This window comes from Dasypus novemcinctus, chromosome 5 (assembly GCF_030445035.2).
Source record: "Dasypus novemcinctus isolate mDasNov1 chromosome 5, mDasNov1.1.hap2, whole genome shotgun sequence".
Classification (NCBI taxonomy): Eukaryota; Metazoa; Chordata; class Mammalia; order Cingulata; family Dasypodidae; genus Dasypus; species Dasypus novemcinctus.
Window position 1 is genome coordinate 91,101,449 of NC_080677.1, and position 16,937 is coordinate 91,118,385.

General features: G+C 37.9%; 1 pseudogene; it reads left to right on the forward strand.

Moving 5' to 3' along the window:
• The first annotated feature begins 4,792 nt into the window (after window positions 1–4,792).
• LOC101430851 (eukaryotic translation initiation factor 5A-1-like) lies at window positions 4,793–5,276 on the forward strand (annotated as a pseudogene).
• Window positions 5,277–16,937: the final 11,661 nt, after the last annotated feature.

Sequence of the window (16,937 nt, forward strand, 5' to 3'; positions counted from 1 at the left end):
TGGTTCAATGATCACACAACTCCCATGGCACATCTCTCCATTTGGCACTATAACAAGTTAGAAGTGGGTAAGAAAAGAAGGAGGATATCATCATGAATGATTCAAAATTTAGTGTTGAGTAATCTAAAGCTTTAGGACCTCTAGAGGTGACAAGACTTTCTTTGTTCCCCAGGACTTGAAATGACTCACTATTAACCTAAGCAGACCCACAGTAGAAATTCTAGCATGGAAAATAACCCCCACCCCAGAAGTGTCTTATTTGAGGACTCTATATTAATGAAACCACTGGCAATAAACCACTTAATATGATTTCCTTAGCTCTCTGACTAAATAGTTTCAACCTAAGATGGGTCCAGTATCAAGCCTTAGACATCTACCTCAATCACAAGTTAGTAAACCTGCAACACTTTAACTGATGCCTGAATATCCACCCAGTTATTCAAGGAGCTGGTCACCTGTTTATGACAGGCCCTCTTCTAGGAATAGTAATAGTAAGGTGTTCTTCACTAAGAGTTCTCAGTTTAAAGAGAAAGAGCCCATGTTCATTTGATAGAATTAAAGTTATAATAGAGATGGGCATGATTGTTATGGGACTAGAGTGGTAGGAGTGACTAAGGCTATCTGGAAGTGTCAGGAAAGGTTTTCAGAAGAGGAAATATTCAAACTGGGATTTAGTGAAGGAGTAAATATTCATCAAGTGTGGAAAAGAGGAAAGAGCTTTAGAAGCCAGAGGAACAAAGTTCTGAGGTTGCAGTAATTTGGACAGACTGGAGAGTAAGGGGTAGCCAAAAGAGACTGAACCAAGTCTGACAGGGCAGCATCTTAAACGCCTCACCACCAAAGGCTTCAGAATTCTGTCCTGTAGACAATTTGAAGACTTCAGAGGGTTTTTAATCAAAGAAGTTGCAAGACTAAATATATTCTTTGATCATATTTATACTGGGGCAGTAGTAAGGATGATGGACTAGAAGGGGTTAAGAATGTACTGGATAGGCAGTTAAAAGATTTTGCATTCATTTACACAAAAGATAAGGAGGGTCTGAACTAGGGAATTGGCTGTAGGGACAGCTGGGGGTGAGAAACTGAATTAAACACATTTCTGGAAAGACTATTCCAGGTGAATGGACATGTTAACCCAGTGTTTGCATACAAAACCAATTTTATAAATGTTAAATAAAAATCAGGTCCAAAGGAGTATTGAAGTGTTTTCATGTTTCAGGCCACAAACATCATTAAGTGAGTCAATTTGAAAGTGCTTTGTCTGCAGTTGCATGGTATGTCATGATATTATTGATGAATTCGAAAAAGAAATAAATCAGTCTGTTCCTTTGATTGCATTAAATTCAGTGGTTTCACTTTTACTCGATTAAATTAAGATTAGGGCTTTGATTCGGCAATATCAATAGGATGTTGAGTCCCTGCCCCCTTGGTGGGTGGACACTCAAACAGAAAATGACAAGACAGAAGAGAAAGCTGAGTTTTGACACGAGCCTGGGAAGGGAGCCAAGCAGTTCCCCTGATAGTTTATAGCTGGCCTTGTGGAGATAGCAGTGTAGCTGAGCCTGGAAAGAGACAAGCCTTAGGAAGAGATATTAGCGTTATTCCAGTCTACAGCTCAAGTTGGAAGAAGCTGGGACCATGGAGCCTTGAGAGGAAGAGGAAGGCTGAACCCTCACAGAGACTGGCAGCCATCTTGCTCCAGTGCGTGGTGACAGACTTGTGAGGGACGTGACTTGTGAGGGAAATGACTTACTCTTTATGACCTTGTAACTATAAGCTTCTGCCCCAGATAAATACCCTTTATAAAAGACAACAGATTTCTGATACTTTGCATTGACACCCCTTTGACTAATATAGATGGATATTAGGAATTTCATCATAATTCCTATCACGATTTACATGGCGGGACTGGTAGTATGAATTAATGAGATATATGCCAAAGTAAAATCTCTAGTTCGCTAATATGCTAATGTTGTGTGTCAGTAAGGGGGTAGTAGGGAGAAAGGGAGAGGGAGACAAAGAGCAAAGAGACATGGACAAAGGATATCCAGAATGGCTGGCATATAATAGGTGTTCAACTATATATTTATTGAATGTGTAAGTGAATGAATGAATATATATAAAATATGAATAACATAATGTGCAAAATTTGGTGTTATACTAAGAAACACTTGATGATGATTACCGAGCATACCTGAGAAAGAGGAAAAATTATTTTTACTAGGTTATACACACACACAATAGTTTGACTATTTCGAACTAAATTGACAGGTCACTAATAAATTACTGGTTTTTAACTGATTGGTTTAATGAGTCATTCCTTAACTGGCTTACTAAATATGTCCAGGTCCAATTGTAGTCTTAGATACAGGTATAACCCAAATCTCTTTGCTCAGCCTCCAGCAGTTCTAAAATTAGTTAGTAAATCTTCCAAAGTTGTGTTCTTGCTAAGCTTTGTCTTTTGACACAACATGAGTCAAATTTTAATTTGGGCATGTCCCGATTTTTATGTTAGTCTGGGATGGCATTTACTGGCCCCAAGAGGTTGCCTGATTTATCTTAAGTTTTGTGCATCACATATTATGTTTTCCAAATTCTTGTATAATCATCCAAATAGGCCTTATTTTATTTTGTATTGTATTATACAGTAATTGTTTTCTAATTTAATTCCAATAAATTATAAAAGGATCATGGAATTAAATTGTTATTTTTTAATAATTAAAAGATCAATGTATATATTTGAATTCACAAAGCAAATTCAAAATTTTTAAATATAGATGCTTAGATCTAAAATATGATAAATTGTACTGAAGTTTATAGGTGGTACAGGTAATTAGGCAGGGGCTAGCCAAAAACCTATTTGCTTTTAAAATACTTTGTTAGCATTTGTATTTTAATAATTTCTTCTTAAATTAGAGCATCAGCCTGGGACAATGACTAAATTTGCATGGGGAACAAAGTTAATATTTAAAGAGAAGAAACATTTAACTTATGCTTTCTTAAATTTCAACAAGTAGATGATTTTGAAAAGTATCAAAATGCCGGAATTACTTTGTGATGAAAAAGTTGTATCTTTTCTATAGTCATTAAAAAGTTCCCACTACTTTTAAGTTGGTAGCTTTTCTTCAAAAGTTTTCTCAATGAAAAACTATGGCTAAATAATACACTGCAAAATTACATTCTGAGTTTGCATTAATAAAGTATTATATTTGTAAGTTTTACAAGCAGAAGTAACACTGTGGTTGTCATATATTATAGTACACACAATTTGATTGTTACAGAGTAGACATCTGCCAGAAACATTTCAGTTTAGCAAGATGAATTTACCTTAGCCCTGTCAAGATTCACATTACAATGCCAAAGTATGGCTTTGAATATATGTTGAAAAACAGAAATGAATTTGTTGAGATAGGATTTCAAATCCCCTCAGAATCATGTCATTACTGGTATTGTGGCTAGGCACAAGCAAGCTCAAGTTACTCCATGGGGGATTTTGCAAATAGTGAATGTCACTCATTTAATCAAGACAGCTAAAGAAAAGCTGTTGTTGACTATGGGTGATACAAGGAGTTTATCAGCATCACAGCAAGGATTCTTGCACACTCAATAAAAGTTTAAGGATATTTAAAACATAATCTCTTCCTAAGCCATTTAAACACAATAGCATGAGAAGTTATTTATCTACAGCTCTTTTTATCAACTAATGGTATATTTCCCCAAAAGGTTTAACTGAACTCTAACATAGGTCATATTTGCCTCAAAATGCCCAACTGTAACCTTTGTTCAAAGAGTAGAATTTTCATGTCCCTTGTGTATAAAGTACAAGATCACTATGAAGTAGACAGTAGGAGATGCAAACAATAGGCACATTGTTCCAAACTTAAGAACTGTTGACAAGTTTACTCACAGCATTTTGGGAAGCTTAGAGTAGACTCCTCTATAGTCTGCCTGAGAAATGTGTGGTGAAATTTCCTATTTTTCGAAAACCTCATGCGTTCTATCAAGAATTTGCTGTGCACTTTAGAAAGATTTTACAGTGTAGACATGACCACATGATAGGTTTCTTATAACCATAGCAACTTTTAAAGTCTAAGATGCAGAATAAAGACTCCTATCCTAATAATACCAAAGGGCCACATCCACATTGGTGAGATTTTGTGCAAGGTTCACAGTTTAACTACCATAAAATTTAGCCACCACTTTCATTTGCGGAATGTGACAGATAAAAGTGGTTCAATATTGCACTATTGCATTAATGTAGATGGAGCACAGATATATTAATTTTTTTCCTTTCGACACTATGCTCTAAGAAAGTAGTAAAAGTATTATGTTTGCGTGATAATGATTTGACATGTAGTCTGAGAAATATATGAAATGTTGTAGTTTTAAAGGACTTGACTTATGAAAAGTCGTATTTGAGGGAGTGTGGAATCAATTCGCTAGGATAGTTTATGGTCTAGGAACTCTTACCAGGTAATGGGAGAAACTGGTATGTATATAAAAAATTATGATAGGAGGAATATTAATAAAGTATATTGAACTGTGTCAAAAGAGCACAATAAAAATCAGACAATCACTTTCTAACTTTATATTTGCAACTTGTCAATAGTATTTTCTTGGTCTAGAAATTGCATTTATACTTTCCATTTTGCTTTTTCTATCTTTCAGTTGGTTCCAACTCAGGTAGAAGTATAAGTTTCTATCATACACAGATAAGCTAATTATAAAAAGATGAAGGGTAGAGGTGGTGGCGGCCTCGATCTCAGAGGTTTGTTGAGAGAGGATGGGGTCGAGTTGGTGTGTTCCCGAGGAATTGAAGCCTCTTAAAATGGCAGATGATTTGGACTTTGAGAGAGGAGATAAGGTGCTTCAGCCACCTCCCAAAGCAGTGCTTGGCGTTACGTAAGAAAGGCTTTGTGGTGCTCAAAGAGCAGCCACGTAGGATTGTTGAGATGCCTACTGCCAAGACTGGCCAGCATAGCCACGCCAGGGTTCACCTGGTTGGTATCGAGATCTTTACTGGGAAGAAATATGGAGCTATCTGCCCCTCAACTTATAATATGGATGTCCCCAACATCAAAAGGAAGGACTTCCAGCGGACTGACATCCAGAATGGGTATCTATCGCTGCTCCAGGGCAGCGGGGAGGTGAGGGAGGACCTTCGTCTGCCTGAGGGAGACCTTGGCCAGGAGACTGAACTGCGAAGTGATGCTGAGCACGGTGCGGTGGCCGTGACAGAGGAGGCAGCTGCTGCAATACAGGCCATGGCAAAATAACTGGCTCCCAGGGTGGTGGTGATGGAGGAGTGATCCTGGAGCCTGCAGAGGTTCCCTCCACAGCCTGGCCCAGCTCTGACCTGAGTCTGGCTGGATTCCTCGTACACGATTTATTTGATGTTTTATTTTGGTTTCTTCCCCTATCCCCTCAAATAGTCGGGGATGCCCTGCCCTTCAGCCAGCTCCCCTGGCCAGGAGCGAGCTGTGATGAAACTGCCCTCCTCTTCTTCCCTCACACTACAGCCTGGTGGGGGAGAGCGGGGTGGTGCTGTTTGTGGTTTAGGGTTTGTTTTGTTGTGTTTTTATTTTTGTTTTAAATTTAATCTGGAGTCAGAAAGCTATGGATTCTGGCCAATTGTCCTTGTGCCTTCCCCTACTTATCCCTGTCTCTGTAGCCCTTTACCCCTAGCACCATCCCCACAGTCTGGGGACCAGCCCTTTCCCCTGCCTATATCTCTCCCCAAACCCCTTTAGATGGGGAGGGAAGAAGGGGAGAGGGGAGAGGATCTGCCCCCTCCTCAGGCATCTGGGAGGGCCCTGTCTCCACCAGCTTCACCCTTTCCTACAGGCTCTCTTCCCGACACATTTGTTAAAATCAAATCAAGCCTGAATAAAATTACAAGTTTAACATGAAGAAAAAAAAAAAAGATCCCAGAAAACAACGAGCTTCTTCTGTATATTGATACAAAGAGAACATTTTTTATATGTGTGTATGTATATATGCACACATATCTCCTTGTTTAACATAATCACTCATATCCACATTCCATTATCAGAATCTAAATGGTCAGTATTTGAGGACAATTTTTTGGAAGAGCATCCAGATTAACTGATATGAAGACAGTTTGATGACCTTTTTCTAGCAAAATCTGGCTATAATATTAGCATGAAAATTCTGGTTGTCTTCTTCCAAGAGGGAACCCATGGCAAATAATAAGACATGGACAGGAGAGAAACAGATAAATACAATTATACTATACTAAAAAAATATTAATAGAGAACATTGGCAGTGTATTAAAAAAAAAGGATTCATAGAACATCAAATTGTGGCACAACAGACTTCCACATCATTGCAGGACAGCCTAAAAAGAAGGTATTTTTATTAGAACTATGAGAAATCTTTCTTCAGATGAATTCAGAAAGTTGGGCTATCATAGCAGATCTGGTAGCTCTCCAACATATCTTCTATATTAAAATCAAAAAAGTCTCAAATCTTTTCTACTTGCCTACTATAGTCTGGCATGGGGAATTAACACTATAAATCAAATCTATTGCCTCTGAAGTTATTTGTATGATGGAGCACATTGGGTTTTTTATTTGTGAAAGTATCAGAGACTTTTGGCAGCCAAATAGCACTACTTGTCGAGCTCTAGCTCTAGCTTTTAGATCAGATAAAATATGAAATATACATTGATGTTCATTGTTTCTGAGATTTAAGCCTAGAGCATCAAGATTCTTAAAATAGAAATTGTAGTTTATGAGCATTTTCAAAATAGAAAACATTTAAATCACTTAACATTATTGTGTACATATTGCATTTATGTTCATGATAATTTTTAAATAACAACTTGATGTGCTAAACTAAATTAATCCCAAGAATGCAGCAGCTTATTTAAATAGCATCAGTACTTAGGAAATTCAGCACTAATGATCTGTGATATATATATATTTATACACACACACACACACACATATATATACAGATATATATGTGTATATATATGTATTTTTAGCCACAGCCATATCCCTGAACCTGAAAATCGTGTCTACATTATTTGTCTCTCTCTTCTCTTGGTATTTTGTCTGTGACTTTATTTGTTCTTATGTCTTCTGGCTTTCATTTTACTTGAGCTCCATTTTCATCCATCACCCTTTCTTTCTCCCAAACTGCCTGCTTATAAATATTTCCTCATTGCATCATCCTATTTTCTCTTTGCTTTTCTTCAACATCTACTCCCCCCTTGACATTCCCAGTACCATTCTTTAAGTTTAGCACATATTTATTAAATAGCCACTTTCTTCTAGACACTGGGAGGACAAGGTAAATCAAAGTCTGTGTGTTTATGGAATACACAGTAGACTGGAGAAAATAAAGACATGAGCAAAGCATTAAAATACATTTTGAGAAGACTTAGAGAAGTCTAAAAGTTATATAGTATTACAGAAGATTTATGCTTGCAATGAACAGGAAGTATGATAGACATGTCATTTAAGCGAATTTTGAAGGATAATTTTGACTTTCCCAGGCAAACAATGGAAAGGAAGGGGGACAGGTCAGGAAGAAGGAATAAAAAATACAAATGTATGGAGCTGTGAAGAACATATCATGTTCTAAGGCCAGAGAATGCTTTATATGACTGAAAAAACAATTTATATGAGAGTCACAGGATGGAACATGAAACACAAAATATGAGCCATGGTCAAGTGTGGGGTTTTTTTTGTTTTTTGTTTTTCTTTTTTCTAATGCCATTCAGGTAGCTTGACATGTGGGATGTGAGCTCGGAAAAGGGATCAGGGGTAGAAAAGTAAATTTGACACTTATTTTAGCTTGGGTAGGGTTATCCTGATATCAAAGTCTGAAGCAAGAATTTGTATTTATTTTATTTGGAAGAGGGTCTAGAGAGAGGGAGCAGGGAAAGACAGGCAAGGAAGAAAAGTCAATTTAAGAGTGTTACTGAGGTTGCCACTTTTGGCCCTGGGCTCAATTCCATCTGCCTGTTGAGAAAAGCATAGACTGCTTCCCAGAAAAGTGTACCAGGAGGACAGGAGGCAGGGACATTAATCCACAAACTCCTACTGCTATTGGTCAACTTTGCCCACATGGGTGATAACAACCTGCACTTCCAAGCTGCACCTGCTCTGGCCAACAGAGCCCCTACCGTAGTGTGAGCTTGAAACACTGGGGATAGAAGGGTACGAATAGAAATTTGGGAAAACAACATTTAAGAGAAAGAGAAGAAGGCAGGAAAAGAAGTATTAAGTGCCCAGATTTCAGAATCAGAAATCCTGGAGATTAATCAAAACTCTACTCCTCACTGACTACATGAATTATTGCAATCTGTGAGTCTCATTTTGCTCCTCTATAAAATAGATAAAAAGAGATGATAACAATTAGATTGGGTATGGGGGTGTGGTTTGGAGCTAGCTAGCTGTATGTACTTTAGAAAAATGTGCTCTTAAATTTAGTCCACTCCTGTGGGTGTGAACCAATTACAAGTTGGACCTTGTAATAAGTTTACTTCAGTAAAGGTGTGGCCCAAGATGGTCTTAATCCTATTACTGGATTACTTCATAAGCATAATGAAATGTAGACAGAGAGAGAGAAAGTCACAGAGAGAACAAGCAAAAGTTGAAAATCAGTGGAACCCAGAAGTAAAGGGAGAGGCCAGAAGAGACAGCCATGTACCTTGCCATGTGACAAGCCAAGAACCAAGATGACTGGCAGCCATCCTCAAAATACCACAGTGTTTTGTAGTACAGTGAAAAAGCATGACCTAGATGATGTCTTGATTTGAAATTTTTCCCAACCTCAAAACTGTGAGTCATTAAATTCCCATTGTTTAAGCCATCCCTTTGCATAGTATACTTAAGCAACCAAAGAAACTATAACACACGGGTTTTGTGAAGAGTAAGTGGGAATTATGTGAAAAGTACCTAGAATAAAGTAAATGATAAATTAAATTATCATTAAATGATAAAAGTTGTCAGAAAGGTAGAAAAATAACAGAAATGATATAACAGAAACCAAGAAAAAATTACAAAAAGAAGCAAACCATAACTTTAATTATGCAAATATATGATGATAATGAAAAAAATTTATTAAATTTTCAATGACTTTGTCAAGAACAATCAGAACACAATAGTTGGGCAGAGAAGTTCAGGAAGGTAGTTGGTTAAGGAATAAACTATTGAACTGTAAATCAAATATTTTACCCAGTGTAAAACTTTACTGGGAAGCAGATTTGGCTCAATGGATAGAGCATCTGCCTACCACATGGGAGGTCCAAGGTTCAAACCCAAGGCCTCCTAACCTGTGTGGTGAAGCTGGCCCACATGCAGTGCTAATGTGTGCAAGGAGTGCCATGCCATACAGGGGTGTCCCCCTCATAGGAGAACCCCACGCGCAAGGGGTGCATCCTGTAAGGAGAGTCACCCAGCACAAAAAAAGTGTATCCTGCCCGCACACACAGAGAGCTGACGCAGCAAGATGATGCAACAAAAAGAGACACAGATTCCTGGTGCCACTGAAAAGAATACAAGCAGACCCAGAAGAACACACAGCAAATGGACACAGAGAGCAGACAACTGGGGGGTGGGGAGGGGGGAGAAATAAATAAAAAATAAATTTTTAGAAACTTTACTAATAATTTTACAAGCAATTGAGTAGCAAGATAAGGCAGAGAAAGGTCTGGAATATCATGTGCCCCTGCAGTTCCTGCTTGTAGTCGACATGTTAACTCAGGTCCAGAATAATATAAAAAGCCTTCTAATGAGGATTTGCTGTGTTACTTTACATGGTCAGGAAAATTTTTGTTATGAAACATTTCCATTTTATATCCTAAAGAGCTCTGTAATTTGTGTGATGTTCTCCATGGAGTAATGCCTCATAAATCCACTGACCCTAGATTTATTTTCAATGACTAATCCTTTAGTCAGGGAAACCCTACTAAAGGAATTCTGTAGATAAGTTCTTTTTCTTCTAACAAATATCATTAGTCTATTTACATGGAGGTCCAGTTGACAAGGTGCTGAGGATGTCATGGACATCCTTAGTGACAATTTCCCAGCCCTCCTCTACCCCCTACCCCCTTGCTATTGTGTACAGATATTTCATTCTGTTTCCATTCCAAAGCCCAGGGGGAGATGTGAGGTCTTATCGACCACCTGGAAACTGGGAACAAACAGCCTAGCTGCTTACCAGGGGAGCTCTCAGTGGCATGCCCCTTCCCCCTGGAGTGTTTAAATACCCTGCCCTCCGGCAGCACAGATTTTTCTCTTCTCTCCAACACAAAGTGGGGTTTGGGAGCCACTATTCACGGACTCTGACCCAACCCAAACGTGACCTGACCCTGACCTGACCCTGACCTGACCCTGACCTGAGCAGTTGGCCTCCCCTGGGGCCCTGCTGTGAGGATATCTTTTTCCCTGCTCTTTTGGGCCCTTTGTGCTGTATAAGTAATAAAATGGTGATTTGCTCAAAATTTCTGTTGTGCTTGAGTTTATGTTGCCATAGCGTACCATGTAGCAACTCAGTTCACACATGGAAATGAGATCAAGTCACTTTCCTTATTTTTTTCACTCAGGGGTGCTCCCTATGTACAAGGAAACTGAATGAACCATAGGCCAGCTGCTTGAACTCTTTACTCCTCAGGATTCTCTTCACTGTCCCACCCACCTCCAATCCCAATCCTAAATTATGCTTCTCTTTCAGGACATAAGGGATCATTTTAGATTATTTGGTATATATCCTTCCCAAACTGTCTTTAATATTTACATATTATTTGTGTAGTTTTGCATTTACAGATAGGTTTATACTACATATATATTTTATATATGAATATGTATATAATCATATGTATATATTCATATATGCATACATATTAGGGGGAGCTTTTTTCCTTAACGTATGTCTTAGAGATTTTTCTGCATATATCGTAGAGATTTACCTCAATCTTTTAACAGTGTCAAAAACTGTGAAGGGTCTGAAATTTTCCCCTATTAACAAGCTAAATGTTACCTGAAAGTGTTTAATGGATGGTGGCAGAATGCATGAGACTCCTAGGTCAGAGACAAAGGACTTTATTACAGCAATAACAATAATCAGAGTGTCAGCAACTCCACCAGTTTCCTGAGTTCACTTCCCACAGAGTGATGCAGGCAGTGCTTATACATGCTATATGTTGGGTTACTCAAGTTTAGGGAACGCACATATTTTATAATGACAGTAAGCAAGCCTACTTTGCCTTTGCCCTGGAGAGACAATTTATGTTAATTATATAGCAGCGTAAACAAGCCTGTCCTATGCTATGGAGGGAGATACTATTTCTATTTACTTATCCATTCCCCTATTCTGGTCTTTAATGGCTAAGAGAACAGATTCTTCTTTTTCAAAAGTTTTCCCAGAGCTATTTATTGAATGAACAAACTTTTAAAGTCACAGCCAAATTGTTCAATTATTTTCACTTCATTTGATGTGACTTCCTATTCTGAGTTTTGATTTTGTTGGTTATCTTTCTTAATGGTAGTTTTTTCCAGGTGTTTTGATTATTCTGTATTATCATCTTAAAAGAAGTGTTTATTTTCTCTCTCAGTTCCAGGTTTCCTTTTCTACTGCTAGAAATTTTCCATTTGTTTCCATCTGGCCCCCATTGGACCCCCTTTCCAGAATCAGGTCTTAGGTTGATGATCAGTGGCTCCTAATTGCCCATCTGTCAAATCAATGCACTGAGCCAACATCTGGTGTGGACTCAGGCTTGGTTCAAGTCTGGGTCTACTTTCTCTGCCTCTGAGGATGGGTGTCATCAAATAAACCATAGTCCCTAGTATTCTGCAACAATTATTTTCACCCTCCTTTCAAAGGAATAAGAAATAATACCCTGGCCATTTTTTAAGAACTGAGGCTGATTCAGTTTACCCATTTTGTACGGAATCTTCATCATATCATGGCAAGTGGATGTTCTGCTCTCTGGACTTGTGTCTGTGTCTGAAGCCCAGCAAATCTGAAGGCTCAGGTCCACTTACCACTTTGTATGTCAGTTTCACTCTTCCACAGAGCTGTTTAGCTTATTTTGAGCTCAGATACATGTATTTTGAGTTTCATATTTTTAATCTTTTGTTTTCCACATTTGCTATGTGTCTGGGGCAGAAGAGGACCTCAAAGGATGAAATGCTTTCTTGACTGGAAGCAAATATAATATAATAAAAGCTCATTTAAACAGGGCTGTGGAAATGCATACAAAGAAATTCTTTCCCAAGTTTATAAACTGACAATTGAAGTTTAGAATTAGTTTTGAGCTGGGTTTAATTAAAGGAGTTCTTAACTTCTATTCTGAGCAAATTTATAGCTTTTTATGAAACTCTTGATTGAATTTCTAGCCTCAGAACTTTCTATCATGCCTTAATGTTTCAATGACCTTATGAATAGAATATCAGTAAGTCCACTCTAATCCATACTCTATTCTTCCATCCTGTGGACCCTGGGATGGTTCTGTCCACTCCACCTCTATATTGAGAAGGGGCTTAGATTCCACATGGATGATGGATGCAATTCTCCTTCTTGCAGTTGTAGGCACTCTTGGCTCCCTGGTGTGGTGGTTAACCTTCTTCATCTCCCTGTTAGCTGGCTGGGGAAAGTCCAATAAACCAGAGAGTAGGAGTTGCAAGTCTGTTGAGGCTCAGGACCTGGCTATCACATGGACAGTCCAGAGATTCAGGTCCCTTGAATATACACCAAACCCCAGTGCCAACCACAGGTCCAGTAAAAGTAAAAGGAAAGGCTTGTTAGAAAAGATCACCTCTGAGTCCAACTTCATCACACTCAGGGACACAAACTCCAAAATAGGGCCAACTGACATGGCACTGAACTCCATCTGCCATGACCATAGAACCTGTGGGTCTCTGTAGCCCTCAGAAGAACCAATACCTGGGGTTTTATTTACTTTGGCTGTCTCTGGGATACTGCTGAAGGATGAGTAAGAGCAACCCCTCTGATGACCTCCCAACTCTTTTTTAGAGGCTCATAGCCTTATAAACTTATTTGTCCTTTCCATTTCCCCCTTTTATTCAAAGTGAAAAACCATTTTTAACACCTGCTATTGCATGTAGGCTGAGATATTCTGCTGGTCTGAGTAGACCCTTTTATTCAAGGTCGTTTTCTAGTTACTTCTTCTATTCTGGAACTGTTGTGAATAGTAATGGAAGAAAATGTAGAATTGATGTGGAGAAAGTGGCCACAGTAGCTGCCGAGGGCAGGGAGAGGGAAGAAAAGATATGACGTGGGGGCATTTTCAGGACTTGGGGTTGTCCTGGGTGGTACTGCAGGGACAGTTGCTAGACATTGTATGTCCTGCCAGGCTCACTGGGTGGACTCTGGGAAAGTATAAACTATAATGTAAACCATTATCCATGTGGTGCAGCAGTGCCCAAAAATGTATTCACCAAATACAATGAATGTCCCATGATTGTTGATATGGGAGGAGTGGGGTGAGGGGGGTGGGGAGTATATGGAGACCTCATATTTTTTTAATGTAACATTAAAAATAAATAAATAAAATGAAAAAAAAAAACCCACTCATGTACTAGTCATGTATAACATATCACTGTCAGGTCTATAAAGTAACAATTAACCAGAATCCAGACCAAACTTTCTGGGAGGTAAGAGTAGTATAGGCAGGAGTGATGGAGAATTAGTATGCTCAGTTTTTAAGTGTATCAGTTCTGTCAATATTAAAAATCGAACTTCAGCTTTTTTCATATTAATATGTGGATCCAAAATAATAAATAAAAATTAAGAAATGGCATTTGAATGTGTTTCAGAATACAATGAAATCTTCTTACCATTTAGAATTCTAGAAAATGTACGGAGAAAATCATGTGTCTTTTAAGAAATACAGTAATTCAAAACACAATAGCATAGCCTTTAATTTTCTATTGTTATTTATAAATGATGTAAAACATAATTCTTAAAAAGGTTTCAAAGTGTGAATAAATTGTTAGGCACAATTAGTGAAGGACAATGCAATCAGACCTTGAAGGACTTTCTCTTCTAATATTGTGTACTTTTTACTTAGATTGCCATTTCTCTAGTAATATATCTTTAAAAACAGCAAACCCACATATTCATATGGGGAAAAAATAAACATCAAAAGTACATCTTTACCTAGATGCTTATCTTAGGAAAAAAGACATAAAATTTCTTCCCAACATGATTTTATGTTCTATACAAATAAGATAAGATCTTTTAAAAGATTTTCTATCTCAACCAATTTGCCCCCATTATTAACATCTTACATTTTCATAGTATATTTGTCAAAACTTAAAAAATACATTCATATATTATTCTTAACTATATTTTTAATTTATCCATTAGTATTGTTTTTCATTTCCATGTCCAATCCACAGTGTATATTGCTTTGAATTATCATGTTTCCTCTGTCTCCTCTGGTCTTTGAGACTCTTTGCTTATTTTCCATGATCTTTGCTTATTTTCCATGATCTTGAACCTTGATGACTCCTGTCCAGATTATTCTGTAGAATGTTCCCCAATCTGGGTTTTTCTGATGTTTTGCTCATGACTGGAATTATGGGTTTGGGGAAAGAGTACCATGGAGGCGAAGTGTTCCTCCTATCATACCATATTGAGTTTGTGATTGTCCAATGACATCACTGATGATGTTAACCTTGATCACTTGATTAAGGTAATGTTTGGAAGGTTCTCCCGTGAAAAGTTACTGTTTTTTTCCCTTTTCATACTCTATTCTTCGGAAGTATGACTGATGTTCTGAAAGGATTTTACTCAGTTGGATTATGTCCTCCAAAATGTCATGACCACATGACTCTGAGTGGTATCTTATTTGGAAATGCTGTCTCTGCAGAAGCAGTTAGTAAAATGAGATCATACTGGATTAGAGTGGCTCCTAATCCAATGACTGGTGTCCTTATAAGAGAAAACACAGAGGCAGACACACAGGGAGAATGTAATAACAGAGGTAGAGATCAGAGCCATGAGTCTAAAGCCAAAGAAGGCATGGATTTCCAACAATCACCAAAAGGTAGGAAAAGGCAGGGAAGGATCCCTGGGGACGCCTTGATTTCAGACTTCTAGCCTACAGAACTGCGTGAGAATAGAGTGCTGCTGTCTTAAGCCACCCAGGTTGTAGTTATTTGTTACAGTAGCGCTAGGAAACCAATACCAGGATCACTGTGATGACTATCTTGAGAAAAGACTAGATGCAGGGAGACTGGTTGGGAAGACAATGCTGTTAACAGAGACGAGAGAATTGCCTCCAGCAAAAGCAGCCTGTCTGGAAGGACCCTTCACATAAACAGCAATCATGATCCAGGCAAGAAGGAGGATGTTTGCCAATTTGATTTTTAAAAAATCCTTTGGATTAATGTTACATGTTAAATAAACCAAACTATTATTTTAACAATGAGGACTAGGACTGCAAAAATTATATGTATTCTGCAGGCAAGATTCTCTAAGACAACGATTCTCAAAGTAGAGTCCACAGACTCCTGGGGATCACAGATATTAAGACATTATTTGACATTTTTGCCTTGTTGATATATACATGGTGCACAAGCAACCATGAGTAAAACGCAGGTATTAAAAGGAGGTGCCATTTTCACTGAAGAATATCTTTGACGGAGCTGTAAAAATTATTAGTTTTATTAAATTCTTGACCCTTAGGCACAAATCTTTTTTAATATTCTACTTAACAAGATTGGAAAAACATTTCTGTTGCTTGCCACAATAGAATGGTTGTCATGAGGAAAAGTATTTATGTGATTGAATTGTGAGTTGAACAAGCCACTTTGTTCATGGTTCACTATTGTTATTAGAAAGAACTACAAATAGACAAACCTAGTTATTCAAAATTGAGCATTTGGGAGACATTTTCTTGAAAAAGCATGAAGTAATCTTGTGACTTAAAGGAAAACAACTGTTACTATTTGTTGCCAATAATGAAATTTGAACTTTCCAGTGAAAATTAGAATTTTTGAAAACTTGTATGCAAGACTTAAAAGTTTTTCTGATTAAATCACTCATGATAATAATAAATATGATTTTAAAATATTGTATAATAAAATGTGTCAACATTTAGAAGATCTGCATAATTCAGGGAACCAAGTTTTCCAGAAGACAAATGATGTTAAAAAATCATGTACAGGAAAGTGGATGTGGCTCAAGTGATTAGGCTCTGTGATCAGTTCCCAGTCCTCCTAAAGAAGACAGCAAGCTGGCACAATGGGCAGGTATGGTAAGCTGACACAACAAGATGATGCAACAAGAGACACAAGAAGAAAAAAACATAATGAGAGACACGACAAAGCAGAGAACAGAGGTGGTTTAAGCAATTAGGTGCCTCCATCCCACATCGGGGTTCCTAGGCTAAATTCCCAGTGCCTCCTAAAGAAACAAAGAAGATGAACAGACACGGCAAGTGCAAACAACAAGGGGGTGGAGAGAGGTAAATAAATAAAATAAATCTTAAAAAAAAAAAAGGCAGTTTAAAAACAAAAATCATGTATGGAGGAGTACATGTAGCTCAAGCAGCTGAGCTCCTGTTTCCCACATATGAGGTCCCAGGTTCAATCCCAGTTACCTCCTAAAAAAAAAAACCAAAAAACAAACAACAACAAACAAACAACCAAAAGCAACTTGGGGGAGCCAATGTAGCTCAGTGGTTTGGTTGAGTGCCAGCCTCTCACATATGAGGTCCCAGGTTCAATCCCTGACCCCCAGCCCCAGTAACTCAGGGAAAAAAAATTAAAGTACAAGATATGTCAATGGATTTTAATTTAACAGTACAAAAAGTTTATTGATATGGTTTCAGATTCCACATTGCAACTAACCTTTAAGAAGCTTACATTTGTATGTTTTTTGGTGGAAATCAAAGAAGAATATCCACAATTATTTGAAAAGGCTACTATAATCCT